The sequence below is a fragment of the Littorina saxatilis genome, linkage group LG7, assembly GCF_037325665.1.
Source record: "Littorina saxatilis isolate snail1 linkage group LG7, US_GU_Lsax_2.0, whole genome shotgun sequence".
NCBI lineage: Eukaryota > Metazoa > Mollusca > Gastropoda > Littorinimorpha > Littorinidae > Littorina > Littorina saxatilis.
The window spans coordinates 33,854,523-33,869,522 of record NC_090251.1 but is presented as its reverse complement, the minus strand read 5'-3'; the positions used below and the strand labels follow the sequence as shown (position 1 = coordinate 33,869,522).

The 15,000-nt window shown below is 40.8% G+C and overlaps 1 long non-coding RNA gene across 2 annotated transcripts; it reads right to left on the bottom strand.

Annotated features, from left to right (window-relative positions):
* Positions 1 to 7,089: 7,089 nt before the first annotated feature.
* LOC138971261 (uncharacterized) lies at positions 7,090 to 14,972 on the bottom strand. 2 transcript variants are annotated; one of them, XR_011457205.1, is made up of 6 exons: positions 14,911 to 14,972; positions 13,065 to 14,405; positions 11,237 to 11,458; positions 10,555 to 10,703; positions 10,241 to 10,371; positions 7,090 to 9,183 (listed from the first exon to the last, which is right to left on the bottom strand). It is a non-coding gene; the product is annotated as an uncharacterized lncRNA (long non-coding RNA). The 2 variants fall into 2 exon arrangements; XR_011457204.1 differs by lacking the exon at positions 10,241 to 10,371.
* Between the last annotated feature and the right edge of the window lie 28 nt (positions 14,973 to 15,000).

Genomic DNA, 15,000 nt, shown 5'->3' with positions numbered 1-15,000 from the left:
AAGAAAACACACACACACACACACACACACACACACACACACACACACACACACACACACACACACACACACACACACACACACACACACACACAGACAACAACACACAACAGGACAGAAAAACACGAGCAACAAACAAACAAACAAACAAACTATTTTTTTAAATGGCGGGAAAGTTAATTTGTAACTGACACGCGTGTCAATCCCAGCAATAAATTCAGCAACATTATTCAGCTGCTGATTTTTGATTTGTCCAAGTGGACAGATGCTCTTATTCCATACACACGCTTGGGAAGATCAGATCTGTGGCGGCTTATCCGATCGTACAGGCGGGAGGAAGGAGTCATTCTTCCAAAATGATTTATTAAGGCAGTTTGTTTTCATTTTATCACGCAATGCACAGAACGTTATGGTATGATACATGTATAAGACGTAAAACAGACATGTTCAGTACAACTGCCAAGTAATTATGACAAATACTGCTCAACAAGGGTGTAATTACCGTACCCACTCCTGCATAACTTTTCCTCAATTCATTGTTGTACAGTGATTTCGTTTATCAGCTGTAGGGTCTAGGACAGTGCGTCTTTAAATAAGAATATGTTATCCCTGCACTCTTGACGAATTCTGAAAGGAAACATTGTCTGCAAATAAAACATGTTCGGTGTTATGTTCTTGGTTTGTGTGTGTCCTCTCGTGTGTGTGTGTATGTGTGTGTGTGTGTGTGTGTGTGTGTGTGTGTGTGTGTGTGTGTGTGTGTGTGTGTGCGTACGTGCTTGCATGCGTGCGTGTGTGTGTGTGTGTGTGTGTGTGTTTAAGGAGGGGGTAGTTTTTAGTGCGTGGACGTTGTTTTGTTGCCATATTGCGTCGTTATTATTACTTATGACATTTTAAGGTAAATGCACTACAGTGTCATCCTGAACTCAGGTCAAAATGAGTTCGGCTCATTCTCTCCCTGACCGGACGCGACAGTCCTACGCGAATCTATCAAAACTAGGAATACAGAGTCATCTCTCATATGTTTTTCGCGAGCACTAATCTAAATTTGAGATCAGTGTTCGCGAGACGAAAATGATTGCAGATTGGCCGACTTCGACAGTGATCTCCGTTCTGTTCTTCACAGTTATGATAAAAACATCGTTCTAAGGTCAAAACAAGTCGAAATTTTGGGACTGCTGCCGGAAGGAGACCGTAATATATGGTTGCATCACTACAGAAAAAATCGTCTGCTTCAGCGAACGCCGAAACCAAACGGTTGATTATATCACGTGTCACTTTTGCCATATTTAGAGTTGTTTGCACAGTAAATACAGTCGCGAAAAAATAGCTCCCTTGAAACTGTCTTACAAATCAATTCCTTTGTAATTTAAAAATTACACAACACCATGAAAAATCATTATCGACGATCGCGAATCTGCTTATATCAATAATACATTACAAAAAGCTCTAAATATGTAAAAAAAAAAAAAAATCGGTTTCCTTGCCAGACAAGGAAACTCAAGGCATCCTGTCAGGGAGAGAATGAGCTGAACTCATTTTGACCTCAGTTCAGGATGCTACAGTGTATGCTCTGGCAAACGTGCGTAAACCTTACACGTGCCGGTGTAACACGAAATTTTTACTCCACGAAAAAATTACTCCGGAGTAAATATTTCGTACGAAATTCTTACTCCGAGTACACTTTTCGACGAGAAAAGAGCTCCCCAAGGCACGAAAAAATTACTCCCTCCACGAAATTTTTACTCCCCATTTTTTTTACTTCCAGTAAAAATCTCGTACGCAAAAATGGGATGCGGGCGAAGGGATAATGCCAATAAGTGATATCGCACACACGAATGTCGCGACTACCCTCCTTCCACCACCAAAATTAACAGGGGAAAAGGGAGTAAACATTTCGTACACCTGGCATGGGAAGTTAAATTGCTTGTGTTGGGGTGAAGTAATTTATTCGTTATTTATTCGTCAGGGGAGTAACATTTTTGTACGAAATGTTTACTTGGAACTCACCTGTCTTGGGGAGTAATTTTGTCGTGTAATGGGGGAGTGGTTTTTTCGTAAAGGGAGTAACTTTTTCGTACGAAATGTTTACTCCGGAGTAAAAATATCGTGGGAGTAATTTTCTCGTGTTACACCGGCTTTTACGAAAAGTGCAACAAAACCAAATACATTTCATGGACAAGACGGATGGGAATACAAAAAAATGAAGAAAATGAAAAGAAAATACGTTAAAGAAACAACAAACGTGCAAAGCAATATAACATACTGCATACGCACGCACACACGCGCGCACGCACACACGTACGCGCGTGCGCACACATACACTCAGATACTCTCTGTCTGTCTGTCTGTCTGTCTGTCTCTCTTATTGTGCCTCTATCACAAAGGAAGCCATACAATAGTTACAACCACACGCTCATAGTCCCTCTCGTTCTTACCCCCAGCGCCCTCCCCCCTCCCTCTCCCCCTCCGATCCCCACCAACTGACCAGAGACATACGAAGAAGAATTCCGACACGATTGCACTGTTAGTTCATCTCAGATCAAATAAACAACACAAAAGAAATCAGTGGTATCGTACCTAAATCTTGTCTAGACATCGAAAAAGTGCAGTCGTACCGTGATCGTTAACAAACTAAACAAGTCGCGCAAGGTGAAATTACATTTAGTCAAGCTGTCGAATTTACAGAATGAAACTGAACGCACTGCATTTTTCACCAAGACCGTATAGCATTGCAGTCCCCCGCACGAGGAAAAGGCAGTGAAATTGACTAGCCAGTATAGCGAGGTAGTGGTTACGCTGAGCAGGATAGCACGCTTTTCTGTATCTCTATTCTTTTTAACTTTCTGAGCTTATTTTTAATCCAAACATAACATATCTATATGTTTTTGGAATCAGGGACCGACACTGAGTAAGATTCAATTGTTTTTAAATCCATAATCAAAATTTGATTTTAATCATTATTTTCATAATTTAAATTTTCAGAGCTTGTTTTTAATCCGAATATAACATATTTATTTGTTTTTGGAATCAGAAAGTTATGAAAAATAAGATGAAATTAGTTTTGGATGAATATCTAAAAAACTAATTTTAATTACAATTTTCAGATTTTTAATGACCAAACTCATTAATAAATGTTTAAGCCTCCAAGCTGAAATGCAATACCAAAGTCCGGTCTTTGTTGAAGATTGCTTATCAAAAATTTCTTTCAATTTGGTTAAAAAATGAGGGCGTGACGGTGCCGCCTCATCTTTCACTAAAAGCCGGATATGACATCATCAAAGACATTTATCCCAAAACAGATAAAATGGTCTGGGGATATTATCTTAAAAAAATGTTTGTGTTAAGTTTCGTGAAGATCGGCCTTGTAGTTTCCTCGGAATCGATCTACACACACACACACACATACACACATACATACGTACACCATGTACCACGACCCTCGTCTCGATTCACCGTCTATGTTAAAACATTTAGTCAAGTTTTGACAAAATGTAAAAAGTACAAACCTTTCGGAAATCGTGAAAACGTTTTAAAACAGCAATCTGATTCTCATTTGCAATGGAAAGAGTCGGTGCCGGCCTAGTGTTACAGCTCTTATACAACTCCGGAAATTTACGTACGTCATTCGTTGTATTTTGGGGCGCAGCGCTTACTTTGGCGGAACGAATATTATTCTACGAGAAATCGTCCCGAACCTACCACGCCAGGCTGTTTATAAGTAAGTTAACAAAAAAGTGTCTACTAACTTGTTGGAAATTGATACTTCGGATAAGTAAATGAGACTGTGGCTGGAACGGTTTACTGACGAGTCAATCTGTTTTTCCACACTCACGCTAACATCGTAGGTCCTCTTGTGAACACCGTATGACCTCTGAATTGCACCGTAGGACCACTGTTAGCTCGTAACCTTTTTTAACGCGCCAGGGCTGTAAGATTGTTGTGAGTGGAACGGTTCATTGACGAGTCAAGAATTTTTTTCCACACTCGCATCGTAGGTTCTTTAATGAACACCGTATTGCCTCTTGAAGACACCGTAGGACTCCCGTTAGCTCGTTCCCTTTTCATCGCCCCATAGCTGACAGATTGTTGTGGCCGGAACGGTTCACTGCAGAGTCCATCATTTTTACACCCTCCATTTTACGACACACGATATGTGGCAGGACAGAGTTATGTTTCTGCCCAGAAATGCAGATGCCTCAACCCGTGCATAATCTCCCGGCGTCAAAATTACAGAGCAGACTATTTCATGTTCGTTTCATACTGTGACCGGCCAGAGCACGCCTGTCGGACTACTCGTGGGGGATAAAGTGCAGGAACATTGCCGAATGGTGTATGGAACAAAATACCAAGTTTTCAAACAATTTATTTGTTATTAAAGGCACCCTCCTCCTTCTCGCGAACACAGCTCAGCTCACCGTCTCAGGTCTGGCAAGGCTTTGACATGGTATATACGACCATCCCTCCACTTGGTAACATAACAAAAATGGACAGCCTTAATGCTTCTTGTGCACTGTGGGATGTTTGTTAATAAACTCATTTTGAAAAAAGCCACTAGTGGTTTTTTTGAAGAAATTAAATCATCAAAATATTAATACTCACAACGGCAAGCAGTCAGATTGTTGATTTTTGATCGGCGAACAAGTAGACGAATGGTCTTATCGAACTGTTTTCACAAAGGAAGTGTGCCTTTAAAATACAAGATTTGGATTAGGCTGGAATGAACATTGACAAAACAAGACGAGTGTGTGACGTCTTTGCAGACTGACAGTTATAAACAAACTAAAGTTTACAAGACATGCACTTGTGGAAAGGTTTAATAGGTGTGAATCAGCAAGAGAGAGAGAGAGAGAGAGAGAGAGAGAGAGAGAGAGAGAGAGAGAGAGAGAGAGAGAGAGAGAGAGAGAGAGATAGAGAGAAAGAGAGAGAGAGAAAGAGAGAGAGAGAGAGAGAGAGAGAGACAGACAGACAGAGACAGACAGAGAAACAGAGACAGAGACACACACACACACGCACACACAACCCCCACATCCACACACACACACAACACTCTATCGCCCCTCCCCCATACAGCCTCAAATAACCCAGAAAACGAAGGTAGCAGACATACTTTGCAACTATTTCAAATCAGTTCTATCTTATCAAAATGTCCCGTTTTACTTTTGATTGCACATGCAACCACAGGATTAGGATTAAGTTTCGTGTGAAGAATGAAGAATCTCATGAAGATGCTATTACTGCATGACCGTTTCTATTTATTCGACAAATACTGTGCTACTTTGTCTGGCTAAAGGCAACAGTTTTTTAGGCGGACAATTCCCCTTTATGTTTTAAAGTATTCATGTACTAATCGCACTCGATCACTGAATACCTATGTGGGTCATCCTTTTGTGTGGAACATTTAACGTAAGGAGAGGAAACAACGCAATAAAGACCTTGAAAACTAGATATACAAAGAAAATACAATAAGCAAGCCAAGTGTAAAATCTTCGACCCCTTCATTCACAATCATTTCCTTTTTAGAACAATCATATTCGGGAGATGACATGGGCTATTGGTAAAGCAATTAACTCCGTGCTGTAATTTATTGTATTGCATTGTATTGTATTTGTTTTGTATTTTATTGTATTGCATTGTATTGTATTATTTTGTATTGTATTGTACTGTATTGAATTGTATTTTATACAACTCCTGCAATGCAACCGAGGGGTGGATTAAATCTAGTTGATTATTTTTAGACAAGTGAGAAATTAGAACGAACTACTTTGATTAAACCCAAAAATCACACGTGGATTATTCGAAGTAAGAATAAAGAGGGCTAAAAAATAATCAACGCTAGAATTTATCCCAGCGAAGCTGGAGGTATCCCGTGAACGCTATACTGTAATCGACTTGAGAAATGTGCATACCGAATAATACATGATAAAGAAGGATTCTTTGTGCCCGGCTACGTGCTACAGTTGGAGATGGAAGTTCACCAAAAATTGGGACCATACTAACAAAAATACGGTGGGTGCAATAGTCGCCCCCATTTTTTCAGCAAACGCCACCCAAGGCCGTTTTGGACGGGTAGAAATTCCGTAGTTTCCAAGTCTATGGATAAAGCTCGCGTAAGAAGAATACGTCACGGTCGAAAGTCTTTGACGTCAATTAATGCATCATGACGTCATGCCTCCCTGAAGTCTTTCTCTCTCGCGCAGTGTGTGTGTGTTTGTGTTCATTTTGTGCACATGCAGGCACTGGGCGAAAAGTGGCGTTTTGTATCTTACAAAACTACTCAAAATCCCAACAAAACTTCAAGTTTCAATGGGTTTATCACATTTTGGTGTTCACGACAACGCCAGATTTTGATTGGATTTTGTTGAAGTTATCGCAGCGAAATTGCCTGGAATTTCAGCGCGTTTTGCGACGGTCAAAACATCATGTTAAACCATGTTACAGCATGTCTGTAACATGCAAAAATTCCAAGTTTTGATGGCATTAAAGCTTTGGTTTAACGCCAAGTAACATCATGTTATCGTAGACTTAACTTGCAAAACTGCTTGTTTTGGTGGTGTTACAGCTTGCTTGTAATGTGATTAACATCATGTTATCGTAGACTTAACTTGCAAAACTGCTTGTTTTGGTGGTGTTACAGCTTGCTTGTAATGTGATTAACATCATGTTATCGTAGACTTAACTTGCAAAACTGCTTGTTTTGGTGGTGTTACAGCTTGCTTGTAATGTGATTAACATCATGTTATTGCTGGTATAACATGCAAAACCCCATGTTATGTTGGTGTTAAAGCTTGCTCAAATGCCTATTAACTCCATGTTATGTTGGTGTTAAAGCTTGCTCAAATGCCTATTAACACCATTTTAGTTGGTGTAAGGCTTGATTATTAATGTAAAAAAACACCATGTTATGACGTTCACATAATTGTTTTCCACTGGATGGAATTTTGTGGAAAAGAAAGCATGTTGTTTGGGAATTGTGTGCGGGTTTCATGCTTGGATATTGCACTATGCTGACTTGTCACAGGTCAATTTACATTTAACAATATTAGTTTTCAAATGCATCATCCTTCACACATTATGTAAACATCTTTAACATTAACACTTTGGTTGTAAAATGATTGCACTTTATTCAAACAGGAAAAAAACAAAAATGCTGATTCACAATGTACAATAGCAAAGGACTATTTTGAGTGGAGACAGTGTTCATCCACACTATAGATGCCCTGTGAAAACATTGGCCATAGATATGTGAATTACTTCCCTTGGGTATGAACATTTATGAATGATTAAATGGGTGAAAGAAGGCCACACAAAATGAAAATCAGTAAATAACAAAATCACTTCCCTTGTGAGTAAGAACAGTCATACCATGTTCCAACTTTTTGCTAAAAATTCGCCCACAATGTGACCTTCAAAGTTAACAAGAAGAGCAAACGCTCGATCGAGTCACTTTCGCAGTTCTGAATATTATATGAGGCATCAGATGGACAGGAAGAAATTGCTATTCACAACACAATGCATACCTGAAGAATGAGATTGCATGGATCGAGCAACTGAATCAAATCCGATGAATAGTTTCAGAGATATGATATTTCAATTTTTTTCCTTCAAGACATACCTGTGACCTTGAAAAAGGTCAAAGGTCACCAAAGCAGACGTCAAAGTGTAGAGGTCACTGGGAGTCACGTTCACATAAAATTTGAGCCCGGTCACTTTTATAGTTTCCGAGAAAAGCCCAACGTTAAGTTGTGTGTTGCCGAACAGAAAAGGCTAGTTATCTCCCTTGTTTTTCTGATAACGTTCGTAAAAGGCTACAGATGTAAATACTTTGATGTAAAGAATAATCCTACAAAGTTTCAATCACATCCGATGAACTTTGTCAAAGATATAAAATGTCTAAATTTTCCTTTGACGCTGACCTGTGACCTTGAAAAAGGTCAAAGGTCAACGAAACCATCGTTAAAGTGTAGAGGTCATTGGAGGTCACGACTAAACAAAATATGAGCCCGATCGCTTTGATAGTTTCCGAGAAAAGTCCAACGTTAAGGTGGTGTCTACGGACGGCCGGCCGGCCGGCCGGCCGGACAGACTAACACTGACCGATTACATAGAGTCACTTTTTCTCAAGTGACTCAAAAAGGGGTAACTGAACTTCATGTTTGGATGTCATGGAGTCCAACATGAAGAAATGTATAAGAACACAAGAATGTATGAATGACAAAGAACAAATGTTTATTTTTGAATGTTTTATGTATGTTATTATTACGGACACAAAAGCTCAGCAATGCAATTTCTCTTTTAGAGATTAATGAAGTTATTGTATTGTATGTCAGTAAATTTTGAAAGCCCTAGATTCATAAACATCTGAAAACTGCTCAACGTCTTTGCATCACGGCACATTAATAAAAGTAAGAGTTAGTAAGACTGGCCTAACTGCTATGGTGAGGCAGTAATAACTCGTTGATGAAGAATTATTTGAATTCTGAATTTCGAACAAACAAATACAGTGTCCTTCCAAACCCCCTTTTCAGGCCTCCAAGAATAAAAAAATAAGCTGGTCTTAAAAAGGAGGAAATCTGCTTAATATGTAGGTAAATGTACAACAGGTTGTGAACAGAAAATCCAAAAATGTAAGGTCTGAAAAGCGGGGAAGTTTGAAAAGGGGGGAAGGGGGGGACCTAAAATGTGACGATCATAACAACCATAATTTATCTAACAAAGTTCATTCTGAAATCTTCTTCAGCGTTTGATTATGGAGAGACTAAATCCTCAGTTCAGATGTGGTCTTAACTCCTTGTCTCCCAGGTACACACAGTCACTATGTACATTGCATCTGTTATCATTCGGCACATATCCGCATCCTGCTTAGACTGTTAGCTTCAGTCGCTTCCTGTAACGTTGATCTAACGCCAGGATTCTAGCCTGTTGATACAGTTTCTACAATTCTGAGTGACCTGCTGCAGCACAGCTGGTCTCGGCTTAAAAAATCTTGGTCAACATAGATGGGGTACAAAGTGTTAAAATAAAGCGTCCTTCCAAAGTTGATGACAGGTCCCCAGAGTATTCACAAAATTATATGGTACTGGAACTGGAAGCCTTGCACGGCGACGAAAAAGATGTCCACGCCTACATGAAGAAGCATCCTTCACGGCTTCAGCGGAAACAGTCGGCTGGGGATGAGGACAGCACCTATGTAAAAAATATAGACAAGAACAAAAATATATGTCAATGGGAAAACAAAGAAACAAGTAGAGAAGGACCTCCCCACCTTTACACAGTGAAAATGAAAAACACATGTGAATGTACTTATGTTTTAAATCTCCCCCCCCCCCCCCCCCCCAATTAAGACCAATTATCCAAGATATTTTTCAGTCCTCAAAGGAGAATTTCACTGTTCTCACGGAACCCTGTAGAAAACTGAGCTGTGCTAATATATTATATAACTGCAAACATCCCTCAAATTCAATATTGCAAGCCACTATACATTCCTCATAAAGGCACTTCATGCTCACGTGTGAAAACTAACATAAGTTTACAAGTGTGTATCTACTTATAATAATAATAATAATAACGGGCATTTATAAAGCGCCTTATCAGAAGTTCAAAGCGCGTGACAACAATACGTGTATAAAAAATTCATACAATCACTGTCAGATTCAAACAACACATCATGCACATCTCACATCCCCAGACTCTATGCCAAGGCCAAAAAAAAAAGAAGTCTGTTTACGGTATCCCGACCGACCCTATTTTTTTGCGCGACCCTAGACTTTTTTTTGGCATTTGGGAAAAAAAGAAAAAAAATCAAAATTTTAAAACAAAGTTTGTCAATGTTTTTTGGCAAAATAATTTGATGTTTTTTGGAGAGAAAAAAAATCCCGACCTACCGACCCTATTTTTTGGGCCGATGTTACCGTAAACAGACTATTTTTTTGTTTGGCCTAAGGAACTATCCGTAATGTTGTTGGAACAAGTGAGTTTTCAAATTGGACTTAAAAGATGAAATCATGTATGGAGAGTGACGTAATAGAAAGGGGAGTGAATTCCATAACTGAGGGCCATGATATGAAAACGTGCGGAAGCCATGAGCCTTGCGTTTAAAGCAACCTTGACGGAGAAGTCGAGCATCAGCAGAAGAATGAAGGGTGCGAGAGGGAGTGTAGAGGGAGACCAGTTACGAAAGATAGGCAGGTGCCGATTCAGAGAATGAGAGATGATCTTGTAGCAGAAGCAGGCAGCTTTATACCTAATACGTTGAGACACAGGAAGCCAGTGAAGTTCTTTCATGAGAGGAGTGCTGCAGAGTGTTGTACTTTTTGCAAGGGTTGGAGAGTGGAGTCAGGGCAGCCTAGGAGAAGGGATTTGCTGTAATCTAATCTACACAGAATGCAGGATGTAACGAGAGTTTTAGTGGCATCAACAGTCAGAAATGTTCTTGTGGAACCTATTCTTCTAGTTCTAATGTAGTACCTGTTTGTAGTGAACTCACCAGCAGGAGTATTGCATACATAATTACGCATTACTGAATTAAAGTAACTATTTTCAAAGCTTCTCGCTTACCTTGGAATAGTGTCAAGCAGCTTATGTTGTGTCTAGATCAGCAATCAGATCTTCACACTCAGCCTGCACTTGCTGAAAACTGGACATGCCTGTATCTCAATCAAGCTGTTGTTGCGGAGACAACGGAACCATGCTCAAGTCAGGTCCAACTGAAATAAAAGCATATTGTTAGCTGATAAATGATTTGATCAAGCAAAACCATGCGGTATTTTTTTAATAAAATATTTTGTATACCCCGCTAATGCAAAAATAATGTACTTATTTACTATTAGCATTAATTTTAGCTGGTCATTCAAACCAGAGCTTGTTCTAGAACTCCACAAGAACAACCATGGCAGTTGGCAATGGCACTGGCAGAATACAGATCAAAACAATATTAGTATTAGCCTCACCAAGGGTTGACTTCCCATCAAAATGAATGACGGACTGAATCAAACTTCAGAGACATTACAATTTTTCACAACGATTTTTTCAGCAAACAGCCATGTTTACCTGTACAAATGTATCAGTGATATCACTATGAGTATGACAGTATGACAGTGTGGTAAGCTTACCGACGATTCGTTCAGTATAGTCTTTCTATGTAAGTAGTGGTCCAGTGAACGATACCTTCCGCCTGTGGTTCGAGACAGAGATTAAGTTGAAACTTAATTCGAGAAGCCAAACACTGACGAATACTTACGTATTTTGAGCAAAACCCACGCACGTCGACCACAAGTTGATGTCTGCTGGAGTACGTAATCATAACGTAGAGGACAACAGTTTCACTTGGCTGGCTTCGGTTATTCCCTGTATCTGTTCCTTGCTGTTCTCCAAGAGACACCATGGTGCAGCAAGCTGAAGGGTGTCCTGTCGTATTTCCTCGAAGTTGTAGTAGGCAACCAGGAGGTGGGGGGCGACTGACCTGCAGCAGAATTCAAATCAATTAGTCAAGTCACTATGACATATCTTTATTGTTATCGCCACACGACGGGCGCTGTGGCGGGGTGGTAAGACGTCGGCCTCGTAATCGGAAGGTCGAGGGTTCGAATCCCGGCCGCGGCCGCCTGGTGGGTTAAGAGTGGAGATTTTTCCGATCTCCCAGGTCAACTTGTGTGCAGACCTGCTAGTGACTTATCCCCCTTCGTGTGTACAGTAGTCCCTTCCATTTTCGGCCCTTTCGTGGGCGTGAACCTACCCGGAGCGGCCAGCTTTCCCATGACTAATGAGTTTTCCTTCTATAATTGACTCTTAATGGCCGTTAACCTGTCTGACGCGGTCAACGGTCACTGATTTTTGCCCTAAGGTGCCCCTCTTACTCGACAGGAGCGGCCACTTAACGGCCACTTGTCACTTTCGCGGGTGAGCGCCTGTGGTGTGTGTGTGTGTGTGTGTGTGTGTGTGTTGTGTGCACAGACGGCACAGCACGAGCAGACGACGTGAATACTTACGCATGCGCAAACTGTAAATACAGACATGCGCATACATGTACATTTACGGCAGTCACTTCCGGATCGATCACAGCTGATGTGAGTTTGAAACACTTGTTTATCTGACACTCAAATACATATATAATAATCCAAACAACACACATAGAAACATACGAAACAATAGCTTAGCCAGGACGATCGAGTTAAACACGCAAATAATTAAGATGTATAAACGAAAGCAAAACTAACAGAGACAATGAATCGGCGGCTCGTGGATGATCGCTTTCTTTTCTTCATGAAAACTTGATCGTGTTTTGGGGGTTTTTTTGGAGGAGGAGGGGGCCTGTAATGAACGGCCACCTGATATTTGCGGTCACCTTTGCAATGACTAATGGGTGACCGGATATGGCAGGTACTACTGTACACGCAACCACAAGACCAAGTGCGCACGGAAAAGATCCTGTAATCCATGTCAGAGTTCGGTGGGTTATGGAAACACGAAAATACCCACCATGCTTCCTCCGAAAGCGGCGTGTGGCTGCCTAAATGGCGGGGTAAAAACGGTCATACACGTAAAAACACGAGTGTACATGGGAGTTTCAGCCCACGAACGCAGAAGAAGAAGTTATCGCCACACCAACCCTAAATTTTTCCTACCATACTGTACTATTTGTTATCCGAGAGAGAAAAAATCCATGTTGCAGACTCAACTGGAAAAATTCCCTTCTCCATCATCTAGTGGACAGAGCTCACATGATTTCAAACAAATCTTTTTTTAAAAGTCACATACTTTGTGCGACAGTGTTAGTTTACTGTAACTGTAATTTATAAATAGCAAATTAAAAAATATCACTTATCAGATAATCAGCTAAATGCCTGGCAGATGACCCTCATTCAAAGTGAGTCGTGGCTAAACCATGAAACTAGAAAAACAGGTTATAATATATAACTATAAATCTCACACTGACAGCGGACAGAAACTGAGAAAACACCCAGTATACATGTACCGGTACTCACAAAAGAGTTACAAGTAGCATATTATCACTATCAGTATCACTAATAGCATACTATACTGGGCAAATAACAGCAATTTTTACTCACTGGGGGTTTCCTGGCTGGAGTCTTTGGTGTTTCTGTTAGGCGCGTTTGATCGATCTGCGCGATCGCGCTGCGCGTTTGGTGGATCGATCAAACGCGCACACATCGATCGATGTGTGCGCGTTTGATCGATGCAAAGAATACAATACAAGAATCGTTAAAACGCGCAGCTCTTATACTTGCGCATTTGGACGATCTGTCACAAAGTAAGTCCCTACCACACACAAACGTCGCACGCCGGAAGTGAAAAGTTTCAAATACAGGAATGTCCGAAATATACCCCGACAACGTTTTTGATTACAATTCAGCTATTTTTTCTTTTTTTTTTTGATTACTGCTGAGCTCTATTCACATAGGCAAGTTAGTTTTATTGCTTCAGTCTCTCTTCATTCGTTTAACTCATACATGATGGAGAGGTTTAGGCACACACTGCGGCAAGTGGAGGCAGATACATGCATCAGCCATGTGTCCCAAATCAATCTTGATGTCAAGCGAAAAGTTCAATACGATTGTGAACCACCTAAGAGACAAACACACACACACACACACACACACACACACACACACACACACACACACACACACTGCACACATGCACTTACATACACCCAGACACATACACATACACACCCGCGCACATACACACACATGCACAACCTTACACACACAAACACACACACACGGGCGGGGATGTAGCTCAGTCAGTCGGTAGCGCGCTGGATTTGTATCCAGTTGGTCGCTGTCAGCGTGAGTTCGTCTCCACGTTCGGCGAGAGATTTATTTCTCCGAGTCAACTTTGTGTGCAGACTCGCGCCTCGGTGTCCGAACACCCCCGTGTGTACACGGCAAGCACAAGACCAAGTGCGCACGATGACTGCCTAAATGAGAGAGAGAGAGACAGAGAGAGACAGAGAGAGAGAGAGAGAGAGAGAGAGAGACGCACGCGGGCCAAGGAGGAGAGAGAAAGAGATACAGGGACAGGGACAAACATACTGACAGTAGCTGAAGTATATGGGTTCATCGACAGAGAGAGAGAGAAAGAGAAAGACCTACTTCCGGTCATAACTTCCGGTCATTGCCAGCAGACGTGTGTGTGCGTAGTACGATGGTGATTTGTGAGACGGATCGTCCAAATGCGCAAGTATATAAGAGCTGCGCGTTTTAACGATTCTTGTATTCTTTGTATCGATCAAACGCGCACACATCGATCGATGTGTGCGCGTTTGATCGATCCACCAAACGCGCAGCGCGATCGCGCAGATCGATCAAACGCGCCTAACATTTCTACTGACTTCTGTAGCACATGGTTGGTTGGCAGACTTCCTGGAATGAGTGCTCGCTTGCCTGTAGGCCCAGCAAAAAAACATGCAAAGAAAATGTTCAAAATGCTGAGTCGAAATTATAAGTTAAATTAACTAAACAGACCTATACATTTAGATCTATTGAAATAGAAACAAGAATTAGTAAAACACACTACTGCAAATCTGTCAAGAATGAACAAGACTGACTCAGTGACCGAGTAAAACAACAAAAGAAATCTAAGTTCTAACCCAGAAGTTTACTAGAATATATTCAAAAACACATTATCACAAGAACAAAGAGTGGTTTTTCCCCATTACCTAATAATTATAGCTCAGAATTACGCCTTTGTCAATGTATGATTCAGAATACGATTGTGTTATTTTTTGTCTGCGAGCTGTAAAAGTACTAGTTACTACAAGTACTAAGCCTCATACTGATTGATTGATACTACTAGAGCTTCGTCACTTGAAGCATTACAAGCAAAACAACACAGCACAGACAATCAGATGAAAGCTTATTTTCGCTATATTACTATTTTTTTACGTACCGTATTTGAAGCATGTTTCTTTGAAATGTCGGGAACATATCCTCGCATTCTTCGGGTTGAAAGCTTGTCAGCACGGTTGATTTTGTGGAA